This window comes from Ctenopharyngodon idella, chromosome 24 (assembly GCF_019924925.1).
Source record: "Ctenopharyngodon idella isolate HZGC_01 chromosome 24, HZGC01, whole genome shotgun sequence".
NCBI classification, from domain to species: domain Eukaryota; kingdom Metazoa; phylum Chordata; class Actinopteri; order Cypriniformes; family Xenocyprididae; genus Ctenopharyngodon; species Ctenopharyngodon idella.
Window position 1 is genome coordinate 12,064,197 of NC_067243.1, and position 17,685 is coordinate 12,081,881.

The 17,685-nt window shown below is 36.5% G+C and overlaps 1 protein-coding gene across 7 annotated transcripts in view; it reads right to left on the reverse strand.

The window, feature by feature from the left end:
* akap13 (A-kinase anchoring protein 13) overlaps positions 1-17,685 on the reverse strand; it is a 113,986-nt gene that overhangs the window by 95,339 nt on the left and 962 nt on the right. The window lies entirely within an intron of this gene.

Below are 17,685 nucleotides of genomic sequence, written 5' to 3' on the forward strand. Positions count from 1 at the left end.
CACGCAGCCAAAATGACGATTGCCAGCAATAGGGTTCAGCCTTACATTGTTCAAACCAAAGTCGGGCACTGATGGAAAGACTCAGGAAGAAGTTACAACTTTTAGAAAGCATCTGGACGTTTCTGAATGGTTAGTGGATAAATTTATGTAGTTGCTGTGGAGTTGATTCAACTCATCGACTAGCATGTGCCATCATGTTAATCTTTTGTGCAAATCCAGCATTGAATTGACCCTCGTTTGTGAAGCAGTCCGGCGTAAAAAGACGGCATGGCAACAACATTTTACTACAACAACTCTTCCTCTTCTCTAAAGCAGCCTAACATGGCCTCGCCCCGTTGTTGTGTGTTCTTGGAGGCAGGGTTTATGTCACCAACCCAGGAAGAAGCTTGTTCTAGTCCCTACCAGCCATTTGTTGTAGTCCTTAAAAAGCAATTTCTGTAAAAGAAAATAACTCCCTTTGCAACTGTGAGCGTCATAAGACGTTTTTATGCTCAAACAGCAACATTACACACTAACTAAAGTTAAAAAAGTGAAATCATAATCAAGGACCCATTTAAAAGGCACTGTATGTATGTAAGTTTCACCACTAGAGGCGCAGCTTGATAATGCCGTGAATGAACATGGAATCATGGGAGTTGTCATCTTCACCTCCACAGCCAATGGGAAAGCAATCGGACAGGACTCATGGATGAACTAATGTATTAAAGTTTTCTTAAAAAAAATAAAAAAAAAATCCACTTTATGTAATGAACCTTTAGATGAATATTATGTAATATATTATATAACAGTTTTATAATTCAAATTATAAAAAGTTGAACATTCTGGAATCACAGCAGACAGTTGTCATACAGCTGAAGTCTCCATGCCAACGAACAAACAAAACCAGCTCAGGCATATCAGTGAGAGCGAGACAGGCCGCAAGCTAACACTACACTTCTGTGTAACCAGAGAACAAGACGTTCCCAAGAATTAGCGAAACACTGGCCAGTCGGAAGGGAAAATATTATGGCTTCCAGCAAAGATTTCTAACAAACACAACTGCTGACAATGAGAGACAAAAGCAGAATGAATACAAAATGGGAGCATTTGAAAATGACAACATATTTAAGGTTCTGTCAGAGGTTATGCACAGCCTCTCAAGTTTTAGTTCAAACAAAAGATCATTGGCTTTGGCTTGTGTGCATGTGTGTGTGGACAGAATCAAGGGGGAGGAGGATTTCAAGGAGTTTGAAGTTTAACCGGTAGATTGTTTTACGGCCCCCCTGCACGGGTCAGTGCAAGAGCGACTGGCCTCCCACTAAACACAAAGCCACTCCAAAGAGATGACATCTCGATCAGGCAGTCAAAATGGTGAAGAGACAACTGGTAGACTGTGGTCATGCCAAGATGGTGAACCTTTTTCAGCAGAACTTGATAGATTTGCATTTGTTATCACAAAGGTTAGGGTTGCTGCAGGACTCCAATTATAGGTAGTTGACATCAGGTTATGGTGTGACTTGCAATACTCCATCTAAAACTATTCTTTTCTAATCATTATGCATGTCCTCATATTATTTGAGAGATTACATTTGCATTGTGTAATTTGCCACATTGCAGGAACATTTAAAATGACATACTGAATGCAAAAAGGAATAAAAATTGCATCTTTAATATGGCGTTAATCAATAAATGCCACCATTTGGTGGGTCTTTAAAGAATAGCAGCCAACAATGCCATTACATCACTGCTCATTCAACACAAAAAAACAGTGTTAAAGATAAGAATGACATTAAATAAGTTTCTTTAAGTGTTGTAAAATAGTGTTGTCAAAAGTACTGACCACGATACCAAGTCAGTATTGAAATTTTAAAAAATATGACGTTTTGAGTGCTGTTGAGTGGATTCGTAAACACCTCTGATTGGCCATTGTGTTCACATGCTCATCAGATATGTCTGTGATTGGCTAAAATGATCAACGCTTCAAAAGCATGTTGTAAATAGACATCAATGAAGCTCTTTACTGAGCATTTACACAGATACACACAGAAGCATTTGAAAGCAGGCGTCTATCAGTGGACCGGTTTAAACATGAGGTATAATTCCTGCTTTCAAAACGCTTTCAAATTCAAACTTCTGTGTGCTTTCAAACGCTCCCGTGTGTTGATCATTGTAGCCAATTACAGACATATCTGATGAGCGCGTGAACACAAAGGCCAATCAGAGGTGTTTACGAATCCGTCCAACAGCGCTCAAAGCGTCATATTTTTAAAATTTCAGTACCGACTTGTTATTACGGTCGGTACTTTTGACAACACTAGCATAAAACTTTAATCTTAATATTTAGATATGAATACACTTGCGACTATTTAGACCACAAAACAACTATTATATTATTCAATAGCATTAAAAATAATACAAATATTCATGAATCATATATAATCAAACAGTTCTGGATATCAATTATTACTATTAGTTGTGAAAAAAGCAAGACATCTAGACAAAACAAAGGACTGCTGAAGACTCCATTGCCTAAATTTAAATCTGACTAAAAAGGGGGAAAAAAAGGGGAAAAAAATCTGGCTGAATTGTCAGAATTTTTTGCCAGATTTTTGTGGCACAAATATTAAAACTTCAAAAAACTGGCACTAGGGAGCAAGCAATAAGCATATCCTGCAAACTCTTGACATGCAAATAAAAAATATAATGTAATCAATCAGTTATTCAAAGAAGCAGCACACAAACGTCTAAGTTGTTAGTATAACCCAAATGATGGTCCCTCCTGCAGCTTGAAGCAAAAGTCGAACTTTTCCATTCCCTGTAGAGGTTAGACTGGGTGACTGTTTAACCATCATCCATCTTTGAACAGTGAAAGCCAAAGCTCAGAGTAAGGGCATGCTTCCACCTCTCCAAGGGTAGCTCTCATTAGCTTGATATATAGCGGGCCTAAAAAACTCTTTCTGTCTGAACACATTCAACCATCTCAGCTAGCAACCGACTTTTCAATATCCTCGATTCCAGCACGAGATTTCACTTAGCAGCCACCAACTGTGACAAATAGGAATCTTTAAAAGGAATACCTTTACCATGAATTCAAGTAACTAAGAGACAAATGTCACAACTGCCAACGTTAACTCTACAACTTTCGTTAAAGTGAACAACTGAGACAGATAAGGAAGTAAACAACTTTAAAAAAAATCAGTTGTACCACAGTGAGTTGAAACTGAAAGGTGGGGCCCTTGTGTAATGGAGAAAGGGCCTTTGTGTAGCAACTATCAGCCAATTAAAAGCCAACAATGCTTTTTACCAAGTCCACGAGGTGAGCGTTTAGAGATAGGGCTTAGTATGCCATTGTTAGTAAACAGGCCTTCTCTGAAAGCACAATAACGCCAAACCAGCACCACCCAAAACTCGCAGGGTCAAAGAACTTCAATAATACGCAAGCCCCACCATGCAAAAACAGAACTCACACTGCACTTACAGCCTTAATTTTATTATCATTACTCATAATGAACTTCAGATTGTACCATAATTTAATTGACTAAAAATGCAGACTGACAAAAACACAGTTGCGTGAGTTTAAAAAGTTCCGCAACTCTTGATGGCACATGCCCAGTGGAGGAGATGGGTCAATACTGCATGTTTGTACACAATCTGGCAACTTTTAAGGACAGAGCTGCAAACAATTATATCGAACTACCACAGCATTCTTGTCTGGTGCTCGTGGCTTTTAAAGAGAGCATTCCACTGCTTCCTGCTAGTTTCTCACTGGTGTCTACATTAAGACGAGAAGGTTCCCTAGATAGACGAATATGCTGTCAAGATCCCGAGGGAATATTTGCGGAATTATCGACTTTACATGGGTTGTGCATCGGCACGACTCCTCAGCGCGAATGAATCTAATGTTTTGAGGAGAATGTGTGGCTGTCAGTCACCGCACCGGTGGATACTGTACTTCGGAATCACAGATTGTAGTCTTGGAAGTAGGACCAAAATAAGAATTTTCACCGGAAAAAATGTCATCTGAACACTTTTGTTCTGACCAACTGAGGAAAAAAAACATTACGCTACCAATGGTGATTAAATCTAACGATCACTTAGCTCATATCACATTAAACCATGCAAATTATTATCATCTAATACTTTGTTCTCAAGTTGTTAATGTTAACAACATCAGTATTGCGTGACTACGTGTATTTAGTGTGTATTAGCGTTACCTGTAGATTTCATTTTCTGTACAGTCTAATCTCAAACGTTATTTTTTGTCATACCATTCAATCTGCCATCAAAATGATTAGTTTAATTATTCCAGCTGCTGTGAGAAAAGGCAATAAATGATCCGACACCTGCAGCATCCTCACATAATATAGCCTACTAGCTGGGACTCCTCCTTTATGTAAACAGACGTAATGTAATGACGCAAAGACAAATGGGGACCTGCGCAAATTTCCCGCAGAAACCTACCAGTACCACTCGAATTAGAAAACATTATTACAAGCTTACCGTTGTGAATCGGGCTAAGATAAGGAGATAGTTTTGAACACTGGCTGGTTATGTACTTGCTCAAAAATTGATTTTGGATCATTTTTAACCAAAAAGAAGAAAAAAAAAGGTTACGGACTGCAGCTTTAAGTCATTATTCAGTGATAATCTTCCCCTCCACTAAGATGTTAAAAACTGCAACCAGATTGAGTCAGTGAACATGAGAAATAAATCCATCCAATTTAAAGGGATAGTTCACCCAAAAATTAAAATTTGATGTTTATCTGCTTACCCCCAGGGCATCCAAGATGTAGGTGACTTTGTTTCTTCAGCAGAACACAAATGATGATTTTTAACTCCAACCGTTGCGGTCTGTCAGTCATATAATGCATTGTAACGGTAACACCGGTGTCGTCACGAGCCGCAGGGTTTAATTTGGATTTGTTTGTGCATGTTTTTTTTACTCTTATAGATGGAGTTCCCATTGACAAGCATTATACGACTGACAGACCGCAACAGTTGGAGTTAAAAATCATCATTTGTGTTCTACTGAAGAAACAAATTCACCTACAACTTGGATGTCCTGGGGGTAAGCAGATAAACATCAAATTTTCATTTTTGGGTGAACTATCCCTTTAAGAACAGATTCATTGAACAGATCAGTCAAAAAATGATTAATTCACAAATCGTATACTTTAATAAACTTGTCAAAAAAAGTATAGAAATATAGCACACTAGCCATATGGATCACTTTTATGATTATTTTATGGTGCTTTTGCATACTTTTATGCCAGCATCGTCTTTTTTCCTTTTCTGTTCTACAAAAGAACAAAATAAAGTGATACAGGTTTGTAACAACATGAGGGTGAATAAACAATGGCAATTTTATTTTTGGTGAACCATACCTTTAATGTTACAAGACAAACTCACAAATTGAAAATATAAGAAATATAAAAACGGGGGAAACTATCCTGACAGTGTGTTGGTGGAAATTTAAAGCTTAATGGTAATGTTGGAAGATTACTTATTTATTAGCAGAAGACACTGATTCTTCGTCTTACTGTAACCAGACAGACTCAGTTCAAAGCTGCAGAAAGCTTCATTTGACAAACCTCTGACAGGATGATTCCACAGCGGGGATGTGACCCACAGAAGATTCCGGACAGGCTGTTAAAATCAAAACTAAGCCATGCCTTCCGCTTCCGTGCTGTACCCAAAGGAAGACAAAGTGCAGAGGTCTGCTTTATCAATCTAACCTGACTGAAGCATTGATTCAATAATCTATATTCATTGGTTTCCATACTTCTTTTCTGACCTGAAAGCACTCAAATGAATTCACACATCCAGGATGTGCCACAGGGTCCTGCTTAACCTGAAGTGACTGAAGTTAAGGCATCTAAATTCTAAGGGATCATGGGAACTTTGTTGACATCAGGGTAATATTGATGCTGTAATATGCTAAGCAAAGTCCACCAATGTCAATATCCAATGTCAATATTTGTCCTCTGCTTATAATGGAGGCACATTTTCATGATCTGCATTATGTGATGTACAAGTGTACTATTTTACATATAACCACATTTTAAAAGATTATAGAATCCTGTTGTCATAAACCTGCATAAAACGACCAGGGCTGCATTCCGCAAAAGCATCTAAGCTTAGTGCCAATGGTTTCTATAATCTATTTAGGATTACGATGGTTTTGGTAAATGCAGCCCAGATCAGAAAAGGTCAACATTCGAGGTGATGTCAAAACCAATATTACAGTAAGTATGCACAATTTTGCACAATATTTGGTAGTAAACTTTAGGGAAGTGCCATTATTCAGAACAATTATTTCATGAAAGTTTAACAGTTTTCACAATAGAGTATATTCCCTTTTATAGTGCAAATACAGCCTTGAGAATCCTAAATTCTAATATGTTAATATGTAGCAAGGCTGTAACCATCTCTTGAACACTGGGGGGGACCAAACTATTTGCAAATTTTTTTTTTTTTTTTTTTTTAAATATATTCACCCTTATGTGTGTCTAATATGTCAAAAATGCAAAACATTTCTTGTCTCATCACATTCAGTTATGATTTACATTATTTACATATATTAATCAAATAGTAGCATGTTTTCAATTCAAAGACGAAATTTCATAAAAATGTTAAGTAGTTTGCATCACTGGATATTACGGTCGCTGAATATTTTAATCATAAAACAGTACTCTCTCACTGCTAAAACAAAAGCGTTGCATTGGAATTGTAAACAGTAAGCCCCGCCTTCTTTGATTTGATTGGCCATGATGAGTGCTGTTAAGCCCGGAACACACCAAGCCGATGCCGACAAACTAGTGGCGATGAAAGCAGACTGCGGGGTTGGCTCACGTCGGCAGCATCTGGGTCCAAAGTTGCCCTGACACACCAAACCGATGCTCGACACCCGACGGCCAAGTAGCATGTCCGTTCTGCGCCTGCGCAAGAAGAAATGCCTTTCCGTACCAGCAGGTGGCAGTAGCTGAACAGCCAATCAGAATGATCAGATGGTTTTTGTTCGTCGGCCGACTAAGTTTTCTCAGTGTGTTCCGCATCATAGGCTGAAGTTGGTCCTCGTCTGCTTTTTTTCGGCCGATTCGACATGTTGAATCTGTGTTGGAGCTCGTCAGTCAGTCAGGCCATCTGATCATTCTGATTGGCTGTTCAGCTACTGCCACCTGCTGGTACGGAAAGGTATTTCTTCTTGCGCAGGCGCAGAACGGATGTACTACTTGGCCGTCGGATGTCAAGCATCGGTTTGGTGTGTCAGGGCAACTTTGGACCTAGACGCTGCCGACGTGAGCCAACCCCGCAATCTGCTTTCAACGCCACTAGTTCGTCGGGATCGGCTTGGTGTGTTCTGGGCTTTAGACTGCTGAGGCAGATCAACCTAAAACTGTAACTTTAAAAACTTTTTTGTCATCCTATCAACAAATAGAGCAGTGCATAATGGAGTACAGCAAAGCGGGGGGGGGGGGGGGGGGGGGGGGCATTTCTAATTATTGGGGAGGACTTGCCTCCTCAGTGTCTATGGTGGTTACGGCCCTGATATGTAGAGAGTTTCATAAATGTACAGCAAAGCAGACTGATAAAAGGACATGTATATTTAGGCTTCCCAGAAGGAAGTGGCCTGCTGCACTGTGAGTCAAGGGGACCATAAAACAAGCCTCATTAAAGGCAATTTTTAACACATATTCGGTAAGATAAAGAAGATAAAAATCTTCCCAGATCGAAACCCACACCCAAAGACTAAATATAGTCATTTTACGGTAAGAATTCTCCAAACGCTTGGTGCTGAGTACATTCCACTGAGCTGAGGACAATGTTGAAAATCTTGGAGAGATTAAGCCAGTGGATGAAAAAATGATAAAAATGTTCAATCTTTTCTTCATTAAAATACTTCAGACTCAAACATGGACATTTTGACTGATGACAGTGAACAAAGAAAAACAGCAACAAATGGCCACTCACTCAACGCTTGCTTCAAAGACAAAAAAGCAATAATAAAAAAAAAAGACTGATATAAAGACTGACATTTGTTTACAATCTCATTCCTTAACCGGAATCTGAACCTTGATGCTGGATGCTAAATGAATAAGCAGCTAAAATGCCTTCTGTGCTATTAAACAAGTTCAACATTCTACAGCGAACATTGAAAATTACTTGATAAGGAAAAAAAAACCTAAGGCGTGGATTTGCGTATCACCGTCATGATAACCATCACCGTTCCCAGTAGACGTTGCCTTTCCAATTCCTGATAATCTGTCCAGTCACCGTAACCAACTGTATAAATGAGCCAGAAAGTAGCAGAAACGGCAGCAACAGGCTGCAAAGTGCTAGAGTCGTCACAGGAAACCGGCCAGACACACATCACCATTAAAACCGCAGATGTGAGCTCTTATAAAGAGGTGTATGTTTTTGCGTGAGGAACACTATAGGCCTGCATAAGAGGTTACCGACGGTCACATCCAGCCACACAGCTGATGTCCCAGTTTCACTGTAGACACATTAGGTCTATTGTTCCAATGCATATAGCTGGCTGGCAACATCTAACATAGGGAACTGAGTATAGCTGAGGGGTTTCAATTTTAGAGCTGATCTGTTTGAAATTACTCTCCAGAACTTATTAAAAAAGAAACAGTATTTGCAACCAGTTTTAATTCCACATTGTGACGCATTTCAGGGCCAGTCAAATTGTTTCACTTCATTTTATTTCGTTATTTTATCTTTGTTATTAAAAATAATAGGACATATACACAACATAAGATACAAATGATATAAACAGTGCTTACATTTTAGCTATAGTATGTGTATTTAAGTAGCATGCAAGTAAGAAATTGAATAAATGTAAAAATAAAACACTACATACACTGTAAAAAATGATTTTATGGTGAAGTAAATACTACAGAAAAAACAAATGTAATTTTTACATGAAAAAGTTAGTTCAGGCAAGAATTTAAAAACCTAAATAAATTCTATAGTAGTACTCCATTTAAGCTTGTAGAAATTAAAGTGTAAGTATCAACATTATAAAATTAACTTCAACTTTTCTGATACTGGTGTTCCCATCATGCACTGGGCCTTGAATAATTAATGAGGTTGATTTTTCGCTGTTTTTACACTGTTTTATCATTGCTTTTGTGGTTATGTTTAGTAACTTGCCATTTTGTGACATTTGGAGTTATTTTCTACTCAAAATGCCACAATCAAAATGCCACGATCAAAAACGATCCATCGAATGTTACCGTCATTGTGTATTGTGTACCAAGTATTGAGGTCTCTGTGTTCAGGTGCCGGGTTATTTCTAATATGTAGATATGGTGTCTACACAATATCTATTGTATTATTTACTTGGATGTTTCTAAATAAAACATTCACTTTAAAAGCATGGTTTAATTCTGTGTTATATTGTTTGATTAAAATGTATTGCAAAAGGAACTTCAACTAAATAGAAATTACTCAACCTTTTACTAGCCATGTTAAAATTACTTATTTTCTTTAATTTTACTTAAGTAGAGTTACTTAATTCCATATTTGAAATTTACTTAATTTTTCTTTTGCAAGTTTTTGCACACATATTTTTTAAGTAAATTTTACTTATTGTTTTTTACAGTGTAGACTTCATTTTATGAATTAAATATACACTGATTCTTATTAAAGCTACTGAAGTTATTCAGTCAAGAGCAGGAAGTGATTTTCTCTTTGTCTGTGTTGTTTGATTAACATTGATGACACAAGCGGCAGAAGGTTTATTAGGTCACTTTACGACCGAATACACTGATCTAATACACAGACACTAAACATGTGATGTGGATGTACCTCATGTTGTACAGTATGCTGGGACGGAAGTGCCAGAACTACAACTGACAGAACGTGCACTGTAGCACGAAACTACAGTCTCTCTTCAAAAGCAAATCGTGGAGACATTTTAATCATTCACGATCTAAAATTGTAATATCGCAGACCCCTAGTTTGCAGTAATTGTTATTGCATTAATTGGCATTAAAGGGTTAGTTCACCCAAAAATGAAAATAATGTAATTTATTACTCACCCTCATGCCATTCCACACCCCTAAGACCTTCATTCATCTTCGGAACACAAATTAAGATATTTTTGATTAAATCCGATGGCTCAATGAGGCCTGCATTCACAGCAATGACATTTCCTCTCTCAAGATCCATTAAGGTACTAAAAACATATTTAAAGCAGTTCATGTGAGTTCAGTGGTTAATATTATAAAGCGACGAGAATACTTTTTGTGCTCCAAAAAAACAAAATAACGACTTTAACAATATAGTGATGGGCCGATTTCAAAACACTGCTTCAGAGCTTTACGAATCGAATCAGTGACTCGGATCTCCTATCAAAAGGCTAAACTGCTGAAATCACGTGACTTTGGCGCTCTGAGTCACTGATTCGATTCGTAAAGCTCCGAAGCAGTGTTTTGAAATCGGCCCATCACTATATTGTTGAAAAGTCGTTATTTATTTTTTTTTTTACAAAAATATTCTCGTCGCTTTATAATATTAAGGTAGAACTACTGAACTCGCATGAACTCTTTTAAATATGTTTTTAGTACCTTTATGGATCTTGAGAGAGGAAATGTCATTGCTTTGAATGCAGGCCTCACTGAGCCATCGGATTTAATCAAAAATATCTTAATTTGTGTTCCGAAGATGAATGAAGGTCTTAGGGGTGTGGGTGACATGAGGGTGAGTAATAAATGACAGAATTTTTATTTTTGTGTGAACTAACCCTTTAAATTACTACTGTAAGTCAACTTTTGGCAAGGTTTTTGAAGGACTGCATTACCTACAACAGCAGCCTACAATTTGTATTCTTAACTGCTCGATTGTTTATATCGTCGCTAGGGGTAGGTGATATGACCAAAATCTTAATCACGATATAAGTAATTTTATTTCACAATAACGATATATATCACAATATAGTTATTTTTGCTTTAAATAAGTTTATATCAACAAAATTTAATAACATTGAAATTTCATAATTCTTGTCACAAAAAAAACTATACTAGACTACATAAAATTTTTTTAAAAAAAAACTCTTTACGCTTACTGAAGACAAGTAAAACAGTCAGTAATAAAATGAAAAAAACAAAGAAACTAATTACAAGCAACAGGACAACAAACTAAATTAGAACAAAGAAATAGACCTAGCTGAAAAACATCAAGCACTAGAAATAATAGCCTACATAAACTGTATAAAGTAATCAAATGTATAAAAAAAAAACAAATAAATAAATAAAAAAAAAAAAACAGCATATCTTCATTGTGTAAATTAAAGGAACACTCCACTTTTTTTGAAAATAGGCTCATTTTCCAACTCCCCTAGAGTTAAACAGTTGAGTTTTACCGTTTTCGAATCCATTCAGCCGATCTCCGGGTCTGGCGGTACCACTTTTAGCATAGCTTAGCATAGTTCATTGAATCTGATTAGACCGTTAGCATCTCGCTCAAAAATGACCAAAGGGTTTCGATATTTTTCCTATTTAAACCTTGACTCTTCTGTAGTTACATTGCGTACTAAGACCGACGGAAAATGAAAAGTTGCTATTTTCTAGGCCGATATGGCTAGGAACTATACTGTCATTCCGGCATAATGATCAATGAACTTTGCTGCCGTACCATGGGTGCAGCAGGCGCAATGATATTACGCAGCGCCTGTGACCCCCTGCCTGCACAGGGAGCGTGCCTTGCAACCATGGAGACATTTACGCAGATTCAATGAACTATGCTAAGCTCTGCTAAAAGTGGTACCGCCAGACCCGGAGATCAGCTGAATGGATTCGAAAACGGTAAAACTCAACTGTTTAACTCTAGGGGAGTTGGAAAATGAGCCTATTTTCAAAAAAAGTGGAGTGTTTCTTTAAATATACATTTATTATTATTAAAGTGAGACAAAAGTGATTTAGTCAAGAGCATTGAGAGATTCTCTTTTTTTGTTGTTTGATTAACATTAATGACTGCTGTCACTTTAAGACTGAATGCACAGATCCAATATACTGTTACAAATGTGTTTCTCTCTTAACATTTACTTATGACATAAACGACTGTTTAAGAGGATACTTGCAAAGACGGGCATTTTGACACACAAGTATGTGTATTAAACCATCGAAGCCTAATTAGGACTCTCTAGGAAAAGAACTCTTCAAATAGCAAAATTAGTTTTCTTTCGCTGCTTATTGCATTTCAACAGTTTAAAATCACTTGTTTTAAAACCGCAAAACTTAAAGCATGCAAACGATAAGTTTTCGTAACCACACAGCACAGTAATGTCACGTGAGTGTAACCGCAATAGAGATGATAGTCCGAAAACTCTGCTGGTTGACAAATTTCTACCGGTTAATCGTGTCTATCGGTATATCACCCACCCCAAATCATCACAAAATGTAACTATATTATCACCCAGCTCTAAAGTTAAATAAGTATGTCAAACATTATCTGCATACATACAGTATACTCATGCATGTAAAACAATATATACTATAGAGGTAATCTCAACTGCTTCATTGTTTGTAAAGTCGTAAAATGTAAAAAAAAAAATATATATTATCACCCAGATCTAATCTGCTAAATGCGACTAAGGCATGAAGATATTATAAACATTAACATTCTGTAAAGCTGCTTTGAAACAATGTTTATTGTGAAAAGTGCTCTACAAATAAATTTGACTTGACAATTTATTACGACGCCTAAATAGTGATTTAGTCAATAGGCTATTGGTTAACTTTATTTTCCATCCAAGGTGACGTCAGCCAAATTGCCATTTCAGAGTTAGAACAAGTTTTGTTGATTCGGACAAGTAATTCCTCTTTGGAATAATGTGCACTAAGGTATTATGAACTAAAGTAAATAAGGTAAAATCGAGTTCAAGTTGACTTTAACAATGGTATTTGTGTGTATGTGTGTGTCTGGTGCTAGCAAGTAACCCAATTCCGCAAAACTCAGTGTGCAATGACGACCTCAGGGTAGATAAAAGATAAAAGAGATGACGTCACACAGAAAGGGGAGAGCCAGGTCACTTGGCAGGTGTACGACAACAAAGAAAAGAGCCTTGCTAATAGTCCTTGAAAGCACGTACACACATACAGTCTTAGAGGAAACACCGCGCTTCCTGCACATGTCAGGTATCCTCAGATTTACACTAATGAGGCACTTTCAATCTTTAGTTACAGCTGACAGACCAACTAGTTCTTCTTTGCTAAGAAATTACATAATGCCTTTACTATAGTACAACAACAAGTCTCTTGTTTAGATTTTCTTGAGCACAGAGAACTGCGGCAAAAACATAACTGGAAAGGTTGCATCACAAGTTTCTTTCTAAAGCTACTTTTAAAACACATTACTGTTTTGTTTTGTAGAACACACACACACAAAAAAAGCATTGCATAGCAAAATTTGGGGGCCAACATGAGGCAAAACCCTATGAAACATTCATGTGGTTTTCCACAGCACTGCAAGAGAAACGGGACATGGGAGAAAACACTTTCCAAAACGTTTCTCTCCATAAACAAACTACTAGAACTACTTCTGCTGACTGCTAAGAGCAATCAATCAAACTTCATCTAGCTGACGATGTTCTTTATTGTTCAAAGAAAAAACAGCATGTTGCACATTCGATGCAACAGTAAAAAGCAGCTCTTCCTCTAGCAAACAAAATATCTGGCATTTCTGGGCAAGCAACGGATGTTCATTGGAACGGTCTTGTTGTTTGAAAGCTACTCCAAACCAGTTGAGTCTGAGAGGCTGGACTTTCCTCAAGTATGTGCTGAATCAGAGAACACGGTTTCTGTCTGCCTGGCCACTTTTATTAAAAAGCAGGAGGCCCAGGAGACTGATATCTGTCGCTGAAGGAAGCACTCAAAAACTGAGTGCTCAAAATCAAGCAAAAGATTAGCAGGTCGACTACATTGGAAAAGACTGATTTTATATATTGATTCCACATTAGCAATTCTTCGCCCGTCTGGAAAACATTGAAACCTACGGCCCAGATTGGGAGAATTAGCCTTCCTGGGATCTGTGCGTAACCATGGATCTCTGAGATTTCTAAAAGGTTTACATTAAAATTTACATTACATTATGTTTGATGCAATTAATCATGATTAATCAGTTTGACAGCACTAGTTGATAAGAAGAAATGTTTCTTAAAGGGATAGTTGATGCAAAAATGAAAATTCTATCATAATTTACTCAAACTCAAGTTGTTCCAAACCTGTATAAATTTCTTTGTTCTGCTGTACACAAAGGAAGATATTTTGAAGAAAGTTTTTAACCAGGCCACTTAAGTGCAACACTGACTTCCGTAGTAGGAAAAAAAAATACTATGGAAGTCAAAGGTGCCCCAGAAATGTTCAGTTTCTCACATTCTTCAAAATATTACGGAAGCATGTTTCTGCCACTGAATAAAAAATAAAAAGGTAACTGTGACTTTTTATCTCACAATTCTGACTTCTTTTCTCAGAAGTGTTAGTTTATATCTCACAATTCTGACTTTGTAACATACAATTACGAGCTATAAAGCCAGAATTGTGAGTTATAAAGTCAGAATTGTAAGATATAAACTCACAATTCTGAGAAAAAAAAGTTATAACTGTGAGTTTATATTTGTATCTATATATTTTTCCCCTCAGAAAACTCTTTAACTCACAGTTGCAAGTTTATATCTCACAATTCTGAGAAAAGAAGTCAGAAAAAAAAGTTAGAATTGTGAGTTTATACCTCGCAGTTCTTACTTTATAACACGCAGTTGCGAGTTTATATCTCGCAATTCTGGGTTTATAACTCGCAATTTGCGATATAATATGATATAAATGATATGTAATACTATATATAGTCATACTGTCATATACTATATATATCATGCAATTGTGAGAAAAAAAAGTCAGAATTGAGAGATGTAAACTCACAATTGTAAGAAAAAAAGTTAGAATTGTGAGATAAAAAGCCGCAATTATCCTTTATTTTTTTATTTTAGTGATAGAAACAAGCTTCCATAAAATATCTCCCTTTGTGTTCAACAGAACAAAGAAAATTATACAGGTTTGGAACAACCTGAGGGTGAGTAAATTGGGTGAACTAACCCTATAAGCACCAAATCTGTTTTATTGTGTATGTTTTTATTGACCTTTTTAAATGTTGTGATGGATTTTTTTTTTTTTTAATTAACTGAAATCAATTCACTGTAATAATATTTCACAATATTATCGTTTTACTGTACTGAACAAATAAAGAGACAAATAAATAAGAGACTACTTTCAAAATCTTACCAACCCCAAACTTTTGAACGGTAATGTACATAGCATAAGCAGCTGCAACAACATACAATCTAAGTGCGGATATTGTATGTCATTTCATAGGCCACTGCTGACTGGAGGGTAAAGTACAGTGAGAGTTAGAGGCTATTAAAATATTCAGTTTTGTGAATAGAAATTAACTTCAAAACAAACCTTTTATCCCACCATGCACATTCCTAAAAAAAAAGAAAAGAGCCAAATTGGAACCATCATGCAAAATTAACCTCATCATGACTTTTTTTGGTCAATGATGACCACCAACATAGATTAGATTATGAATGATACTGCAGCGCAATCTTTCCTAAATGATCAATCCCCCAAGAATTCTAATCAGTCAACTCGGTACTGAACTCAAAAGAAACATCTACCAAAGAAGCTAAAACTGCATTCTCTGTAATGGGATACAGATGAACCCTCTTGGATTTCTTTTGGCAGTGTATTTGTCTCCATAATCATTTGCAAACACTTTCACTGTTTGACAACTACGTTCAGAAAAAGGCAAAAGCCTGAAATTTGGATGAAAAAAAAAAAAAAAAAAAACACTGTAACTGTCATTAACTTTTTATGCCATTCAGTTATATGTGGTTCATTAAGGTGGCAAATATCTTGAAAGTACTGAGGAAATTAAAAAATCTGCAAGGTTATTAGATTTTAGATCTGGCCAGCAGAAGCAAGATTTCCACAAGCAATTCCAAAAGGAGCAAAAGTGCAACATACAGAAACCTTTAATTCTTAAAAACTGGTGAGTAACAGACAGCAGGGGAAAACAAATAATGCAAATAATAAAATGCCACTAACACGTACAGTTAGGATAGCAAAATAAACTGTCTTGTACTTTTGAGCAATAATCTATATTAGTACTTACAAGATCTTAAGTAAAACCAGTCGAAACCAGTGCTTTAAATGATTAATAGAAAAAGGCCAGAAATAACAGACGGCCCAATACAAAACACACCCTGGGAATTCCAAAGCTTCTAGACATAAGAACAACAATCTGAGGACTGTGGAGTCTGAGAAACACATACACACAAAAACAATTTAATAAAATGCAATGGACAGTCTTATGTTTACTAACAGCGTTGTCTTTGATTCATTTTCAAAGGCTACAGTTTCCTTCAACTTCAAATACATTACCAACTAATAATGACAGTTAAGTCCCATCATCTGATGAGAAATTTACATACAGATTACTGTGCATGCAAATATTTTCACAATTATACTGCATGCTTTGAATATGGCTCCTTTGAAGAAGAAAGACTCAGGTTAAATGTGAATACGATTTATATCGGACTGCAGAATGATTAGAATAACAGCACTGAGTTCTGGTCTATTGATATAAATATGCAATATTTCTCAGGTGAGTTCAGATTAACATCAAAGGCATGATTGTCCAAACGACACCGGTCACCCAATAGTTCAAATGGGTTTAAAGGGTTAGTTCAACCAAAAATGAAAATAATGTCATATATAACTAACCCTCATGCCGTTCCACACCCGTTAGACCTTCATTAATCTTCGGAACACAAATTAAGATATTTTTGTTGAAATCCGATGGCTCAGTGACGCCTCCATAGCCAGCAATGACATTTCCTCTCAAGATTAATGTGAGTACAGTGGTTCAATATTAATATTATAAAGCGACGAGAATATTTTTGGTGCGCCAAAAAAAACCAAAATAACGACTTATATAGTGATGGCCGATTTCAAAATACTGCTTCTGGAAGCTTCGGAGCGTTATGAATCAGCGGTCTGGAGCGCCAAAGTCACGTGATTTCAGTAGTTTGGCGGTTTGACACACAATCCGAATCATGATTCGACACAAAAGATTCATAACGCTCCGAAGCTTCATGAAGCAGTGTTTTGAAATCGGCCATCACTATATAAGTCGTTATTTTGTTTTTTTTGGCGCACCAAAAATATTCTCGTCGCTTTATAATATTAATATTGAACCACTGTACTCACATGAACTGATTTAAATATGTTTTTAGTACATTAACGGATCTTGAGAGAGGAAATGTCATTGCTGTCAATGCAGGCCTCACTGAGCCATCGGATTCAACAAAAATATCTTAATTTGTGATCCGAAGATTAACGAAGGTCTTACGGGTGTGGAACGGCATGAGGGTGAGTAATAAATGACAGAATTTTCATTTTTGGGTGAACTAACCCTTTAACTTGTTTATTTAGTCTAGTTTTCATCTTTCTTTCAAGATCAGAACTGAGACAAAATAAAGTAACTGACCAAAGAGAAAAGTAGACAAAACAAAAACAACATAAAACTAACCAGAAGTTTACATAAATTGTTGCAATATAATATTAAATTAAATAATTGCAATCTTTATACATTAAAAAAATAATAATTGCAGTACAAAAAATAAATGAAAATAAAATA